The 8,243-nt window shown below is 35.6% G+C and overlaps 1 long non-coding RNA gene across 1 annotated transcript; it reads left to right on the top strand.

Moving 5' to 3' along the window:
- Nucleotides 1–6,305: 6,305 nt before the first annotated feature.
- LOC131943184 (uncharacterized) lies at nucleotides 6,306–7,801 on the top strand. The gene is made up of 3 exons (XR_009386859.1): nucleotides 6,306–6,358; nucleotides 6,843–6,904; nucleotides 7,571–7,801. It is a non-coding gene; the product is annotated as an uncharacterized LOC131943184 (long non-coding RNA).
- The last annotated feature ends 442 nt before the right edge of the window (nucleotides 7,802–8,243 follow it).

Raw genomic sequence — 8,243 nt, 5'->3', positions numbered from 1 at the left:
TGTCTAAGGCATCTATTCATAAAGATCTGTATCTTTGCTGTGCTTGCTTTGGAGACTCTCCACTGTGTGGATATATCCACTACTGTGTGTATGTATCAACTTCTCTGTGGATGTATCCACTACTGTGTGGATACATACACTAATGTGTAGATGTATCCACCATTGTGTGTATATATATATAGATATATTGGTCGATGTATCCACTCGAATACCTAACGTAAACTGAGCAACACTAATGAACGACGGGCTCAGTCTAACCCTAGGGGATTAACACGTTCTAATTTCGAAATCAAATGAAATATTTGTATTCATTACAGTAATCCTTGTCATGCTAAACCTACCTACATAATTAAATTTCATGTCTAAAAAAAACACGCTAGTGATAATATCAAGATGCTGTCTTTCATACATCCAATACTAAAATTGCCGGTGTTGATACCCACCATCTGTCTCTCATCATCCAATACTAGTCGAATGAGATTAAGATATTGTTTCATCCAAATACAATGCTATACCGTCTAGATACAGACAACTCCAAAAAGGTACGGTAAGTAGATAGTTACATTACTGAATTAAAATACTATACTGTTGTTGTAAGCAATTACTAAACTTCTTAATGTAGCGACTTTACTGCATGTTGACAAATGGCTATCAGGTGTGTCCACCACTGATTAACTGGCGTGCTAATTAATTTTAATCAAACTTATTTTTATTTTACACGCATTTAGGTTACACATCTAACGACTTTGTTAGGGCTTCTCTGGACACTACAACGGTAACCATGATGCTCAATACATGTACAACGGCATAGCTAGTCGGTATACAAGGTTCCTCCCCCCATCTCCGAAATAAAATCTAACGACCCCCCCCCCCCTCTGCGAATAGAATATATATTTAAAAATATATACTTTACCAGTGTCCGCTGCCCTCCTCCTGGTAAATTTAAACCTCCCCCTACCTCCGCCTGAAAATTTCACGTGCCCTCCCCCTCCAGGAGAAAAAAGTCTGAAAGAAACGCTGTTCTTAACGAAACCCTACCATATCGTCTGTAGTATCACTAACCCTGTGGTTACCCCACTGGTTCCAATAACACCCCGTCACAAACTAATCAATGCATACATTTTGTTTTCAATCATCATTTCCCGTTCGTGCACAAGACACATCGGGCAGATGGAGTAGAGTTCATCTGCTTTAGAGAAATTGGCATATGAAGGCATATGATAGCTTGGTCAGCACCATACCCAACCGCTTTTATTTCTCTAACTTGAGTTAGGTACCCATCAGAGCTGAGTGGACTCAGTGACCTTTCCACTGATTTGAACCCGGATTCGATCTTGAGATAGCAGTCTAGCTCTCTACCGCTCGACCACGCCTTCGCTTTGTCTTCCTTAGGCAGATGTTAAACCCCAGAGACCAAAGCAACCAGACAATGAAGATACTGCTGACTTACTTCCTACTCGGCTCACTGGTCGCGGCGGCCCCACTCGAATTTGTCGGCTCATGGAAGGACAACTTGATATGCGTCACTGACGCCATGTTGTCCACAGATTGGTGCAAGCAAGTCGCACGGTCGCAGATTAACAACGTCGACAACATTGGCAGTCTCTGTGTCACTCTCGTGAGCCACAGAGGGCAACTTAGTAAAATCGGCTGTAACAATGACGACTTCCAGCTGATGTATTCTGTAGTTTGTGACCATGAAAGCATTGCTTGTTGATGCCAAACTATGTTGCTATGTCTGTGATAATTAAAGCATTATTTGTCAAATCCATTCTTTGTCAATATTGGCATTTCTTGTTAACGCTAAAATAGGTTGCTTTGTCAGTTTATCTGTCTATGACAATATTAGCATTACTTGTTAGCGCTAAAATAGGTTGCTAAGTATGTTTATATGTCTATGACAATATTAGCATTACTTGTTAACGCTAAAATAGGTTGCTAAGTCTGTTTATCTGTCTATGACAATATTAGCATTACTTTTTAACGCTAAAATAGGTTGATAAGTCTGTTTATCTGTCTGTGACAATGAAACATTGTTGTTAAATCTAATCTTTGTGGCTTTGTCTGTTTATATTTATGTGACAATGAAAGCATTACTTGTTAACGCTAAAATAGGTTGCTATATCAGTGTATCTCTCTATGACAATATTAGCATTAATTGACAAAGCAAAACTAGGTTGCTATGTCAGTGTATACATAACTTGTGGATGCCTAAGCAGGTTGTTATGTGCTTTCCTGATCAGATAATGAAAGAAATATTGTGTATAAAAATATGTTTAATAATATCTTGTGTTTAATGTTCAAACTTTTGCGTTCAAATCGTTCATAGAATGATATTTTGGACATATAATGCTGTTTTCTAGACTAGAAATCTGGATCATGGATTTGGAAACACACCGGCTCTCTAAACTATGATTTGGTACCATAGACGTACACCAAAACTACCAATCAACACCTTATATTTACAACAAAACTTCTCTATAGACTAGGAATAAAGGTAAAAATTACAGCTGGGTGGAATCAGGGCTGTTCTACTTAATTCACGACATCCAAGTAGAACTTCCCTGAGTCCACCCAGCTGTAATAGGTTGCTAACTCTCTTTAAGGGAAGTACAGTCGGCTGGGCAAAATGCTGACCATACCATCCCTTTATATTCTGAGGTCACAGAAACAGGTGAACTCTACTTCACTTGTATCACGGTCGGTCAGCTTCGAAACGCGGACTTCACATACAGAAATGTGGGGAAAAACATGAAATACTTGATTTCAGAATCTTCATGTAGTCGGAAATTAATGGTTGTGTCGCTTACTTTCTTGCGTTTTTAGATTGAATGAAGCAGATTTAAATTTTTTATCTGGTTCTGTGAACACTGAATTTGGAATGATGTATCTCATCAGCATGTACTTTCCTAAACGTGAGTCGGGTACCCATCAGAACTGGATGGTATCTTTATATTACCAACATCCGACTTATATTTCGACTTATATTAATTTGATGACTCCTAAAAGATTATGTCAGTAGAACGTCCTTGAGTCCACCCAGCTCTAATAGGTACTTAACTCATGTTAAGGAAAGTAAATGCGGCTGGGCAAAGTGCTGACCACACCTTCCCTTCATATCCCGATGTCAAGAAACATATAAACTCTACTTCATCTGCCCCCTGAATCTCTAGGTCTAAACATTATTCTGTACTTTTTTACTAAAATCATTGTTTGGTAAATGAATGCCCAGAGATGCCGCGTATATTTGAGGCTACATTAAACCTACCCCTGTAGCACGTTTCTTCGAACAAAGTTAGGGTTAATTTCAAAACAAAGAGTTCAATAAATGAACGATTTTGAAGATGTAAAGATGTAATCTGTCACAGCCCTTTTGTGTGACTGGGTTCACGACATAAACTAAAAGCAAATACCAACCACATTACTGGAGATTTCACAATTTTATTAATATTAGATCTACATATTCAGACTGATATTCAGCAGCTACATTACTCAACAAACACGACTTTCCAGTTTCGTCATCTTTCTTGTTCTGCCGCCTTCTACCTCCCTTTTCCTTTCCTTTCGCGCATGCGCACACCCACACTATATTTATATTTTATCTCGCCTTTTTACTACACACACTCGCAACATACATTCATATACATTTAACTGTTATATAATCTAAGTAAAGTACAGACGTTACAACTGCAGGAACATGCATTTTTAAAACAGAATCAAATAAAGGTGATACTAGCCCCGACAAGTAAATGACGTCACCTAAACCAGAATCAAATAAGGTGATGCTAGCCCCACCCCAATATGTAAGTGACGTAACCTAAAACAGAATCAAATAAGGTGATGCTAGCCCCACCCCAATATGTAAGTGACGTAACCTAAAACAGAATCAAATAAGGTGATGCTAGCCCCACCCCAATATGTAAGTGACGTAACCTAAAACAGAATCAAATAAGGTGATACTAGCCCCAACATGTAAGTGACGTCACCTAAAACAGAATCAAATAAGGTGATACTTACCAAATGATGTATGAGTCTTTACATAACCCGGATCTACTTGAGCTGATACTACTGATATGTTAATGGAGGCATCACATACACCAGTACAAAATAAAGGTAATACGTTTCACATTAGTTAAGTGTAAGAAAGGTAATTATTTCAATAACCACTTGGCCTAAATAAATGTAATCATTTTGTATTACCAGAACATAACGTATATAGGACCGCGTGGCCTAACGGCAGAGAGATAGACTGCTAACCCGAGAGTCTCGAGTTCAAATCCGGGTTCAAATAACTGGAACGTCCCTGAGTGAAGAGTCCAGCCAACTGATGGGTACCAAACTCACGTGAAGTCGGCTGGGCATAGTGTTGACCCTGCATATGCAGATGAACTCCGCTTTACCTGCCTCATGTGTCTTGGGTACGAATGGTGATGGTAACGATGTCTGGTATTACTTCCAACTGATGACTTCACATCTTCCACGGCTTTTCTCAAATTGTAAACGTTTGAAGTCACAGAAAAGAAAGAGTGTAAACTTTGGGAGTCACAACGGAGGTGTGTACTTCGGGAGTCACAATGAAGGTGTGAACTTCGGGAGTCACAACGGAGGTGTGTACTTCGGGAGTCACAATGAAGGTGTGCAAACCTTGGGAGTTACAACACATAAGTTATGCAAAAACAAAATTTCACAAGTTATTTTTAAATGAAACCATTTTCTCACGGGTTATGATAATACTTACAATTTGAGAGTTTTTTTTAGACATGTATAGTATCAATCAGCGACAAGTATAATATACATGTGCCTAATGTATAGTATACATGTGGCAAATATAAATATGGTGTTAGGATACTATTTTTAGCGCAATTTCCATTCTGGAGAATTGCGTTTATTAACTCGTCTTTTCTGGGAATGTATGGATGGATGTGTGTCCTCAGCTTTAAATCATATCTCCTCCTCAACGAAGCAATATCGAGGACTAGTTCCAAACGCAATTATGTTAAGCAAGTTACGAGGATGAACATAGGCGATAACAATTCCGGGTTTCTTTCATGGATTTCCCGGAAAAGAAAAAAAAACTAAAAAAAAAAGTTTTTTGCCCACCTCTCGGCAACCAGACCACTAAGCGACTTGAAACATGTACCAATCGATTTCTGCCATAATTTTAAACAATATTGCCGAAGAAAGTTTTCAAAAATATCCTTTCGTTTGGTCACAAAAAAATTTTTGAATTAATTAAAATTTGGACCGAATTAGTAGGCATTTTATGCAACCACACCACACGCGTCATCACGTTCAATAGCTGCGCCATCACGTTCAATGGCTGCGACGTCACGTTCGGTAGCTGGGCGCGCAATGGTTTTTAGTCATGTTACTCTATTGTAAATAAAACATGTAAAATACTGAAAAAAAAATTAATAAAAAACGTTTTAATAACTAACCAATGGTTTTACTAACCCTGCTCTTGATTTACGCTACGACAGAGCTATTTTTAGATAACACAAGGAAATTGCGCTAAAATTGTCACTAGACTTTTTTAAATTACTTGTTTTATTAGAAGCACTTCTACTACTCTATGTAGGTATTCGTTTTACCGCGTCAGGCTAACAACTACTTGAGTTTACTTTTGATATCTTATCCATTTCTTATGTGAATCACAGGTACCTATTAGTCATGTATTGATTGTTTTGACTTTTTCAAATCGGTTTATCTCCTCTGCATACTTTGTAATTGGATAACTGCGCGTTTATAAAAAATAAATTCGACTTAACCCTTTCTTGGTTGGATAAATTTTATTTTTATAAAGACATAATTTTCTTGCAAATCTCTTTTTAAATCGGAGACTTATTTGATCGCTCCTTATTCAAAGGGATACAGCAAAAAGGTAAGGGCTAGAAAATGTCCCAAAACTTTGTGTGAAACAATAAAACGACCTAGTCATTTTAAAAGTAGCCGAAAAGAATCGCATATATAAAAAAAAATATTACTTCAAATACTTTTAAAAACATTGTATTGTAGGAACTTATACAAATCCAATGAATAGATTAATTTGTAGCTAATGTGTTTCACGTTATGTTGGTGACCTCTTAGTATTTACATAATTAGCCGAAAACCCCTACACGTAATAAAACGATTCTTTAATCATCTTTATTAAAAGAACCGTGAATTTTGAATACGGTAAATTAATGTTGTGTAGCTTTATTTAAAAACTTTAGTATTGTTGGGTTGCCGACGAAGGCTGTCCTAAATATACCAACCGGACATTATAGGGTTAAACATACTTAAAGTAAGTATATAGGAATATTTATCAAATAGGTAATTGATATGTTATAGGGAGTATTTGCTGAGACTTTATACATGTGTAAGTACATTCAAGTTCTCTGATTTTTTATTTACACATTTCTAAGTAAATTCCATTTTTTTTTAAATTTTTAAAATATTTTTTAAAACATTTACAAGTATGCTTACATACCATTTTTTCTGTATTTCCTCTTGTGTAAATACATTCCAGTTTTTTTTTTTAATTTCGTATTTATACATTTCGAAGGTCTACGTTCGATTTGATTTTTCTGATTTTTGTATTTATACATTTTTAAATAGGCCTAAATTCAATTTTTCTGACTTTGCATATATACATGTGTAAATACATTTTTAAATTGTTAAATAATTGTAAATTCATTTGGGTATTGGTTGCAGACAATTTTTTAGCTTTACTTTCCCAGAAGGCTAAATATTGCATTGTCTTATAACCAGGATCGTTTGCACTTAAAGCTGTTGTTAAATATGTGTTCGTGTTTTATTTCTTTTAACTAGAGTGGTCAACAGTATTGTTTACTTTCTAACAGCAATCTTTCCAAGATTTTCTCGATGAATCTTTTGAGGCTTATACCGTTGTTCACACTTGCTTGTGAGTAGTTTAACAATTTTGCTTTGTTTTAATTTAGCATCGATAATATGAAAATTGTAATAGAAAAAAAATCAATATGTGTATACGCTACTACACCGTATTCTTGAAATAAAGATAATTTGGTGACTGACTTTACCATATGTGGCCCATATGGAGCGAAAGGCTGCAATCTCACATCCCTACAGATAGTTTAGAGTAAAAATAAGTTTAAAATAAATACATTTTCTAGGCTTTTAAAGTGTGCCGATTAAATGTGTTTATATATTATATATTTAACTGTACAAATGTATACGTTAAAGGTATTTGAAAATCTTGAAAAACATTTTTATTTTAGGACTTTGGTGTCATTTTATTCTAACATTGTGCAGACATTTTCATAAATGTATTTCCTAACAAGTGAGCTTATTCAGCTAAATTAATTTCTAACAGAGTTTCGAATTTCTGCTAAGCCTCTGTACATTCATGGGATCCAACATTTCTTGTCAAACTGACACTTTGCATACAGCCGACTTATACTGTAAAGCGCCCCCCCCCCCCCGCAGGAAACTATCAACCAGGAGTAAATATAATTTTGGTGTAATTTAGGTGACGACTGCATTGTTATAGAATATGCCTTAACAACCCCCCCTTCAATTAAATTATTAACCTGAAATTGATCTATTTTAGTTGCTCTTGATTTCGGTCCTGACTGCGACCGTTATGGAGACTGCCTGATGTTACTGAGGCCAGTGTGCGGAAGTGACGGCAGGACCTACGGAAGTCTATGTATTTTAAACATGCACAAACTCTGCAACGACGCGCTGAATTTCGTTCACAAGGGCCACTGCAAAAATCCCAAAACTTGAACACAGCGCTGAGCTTTTGTTTTTATTTTGGTATTAAATAATGTGAACCATAGTTTTCTATAGTTTTCTTAAGCTGTCCCTATATATATATATATATATATATATATATATATATATATATATATATATATATATATATATATATATATATATACATATATATATATATCTATATATATATATATATATATATAATATTTTTTTTATTTACCATAAAACAAATTACAACATATTTTACACTGGTAGGTTGATAATACTTTACATAGTGGCAAGTTATCGGTTGGAGTTAAATTGATATGTACAAATCGAAAGAATAACCAAAAGGGGAACAATTATAAGCGGTTAAATATAACCAATGACAAAATATAACAACATTTCCAGATTACAGTTTAACTTTTGGATCACTTCCAAAAAAAGGGAAAGAATCCCCCATACTCACATAATAAATTTTAAAGGGTCTTCTGCTTAGTAATGTACATCTCAAATGCCTTGCA

This window comes from Physella acuta, unplaced genomic scaffold (genome assembly GCF_028476545.2).
Source record: "Physella acuta isolate Inbredline_101_S28 unplaced genomic scaffold, ASM2847654v3 ptg000445l, whole genome shotgun sequence".
Classification (NCBI taxonomy): Eukaryota; Metazoa; Mollusca; class Gastropoda; family Physidae; genus Physella; species Physella acuta.
This window is presented reverse-complemented; position numbering and strand designations above follow the sequence as displayed.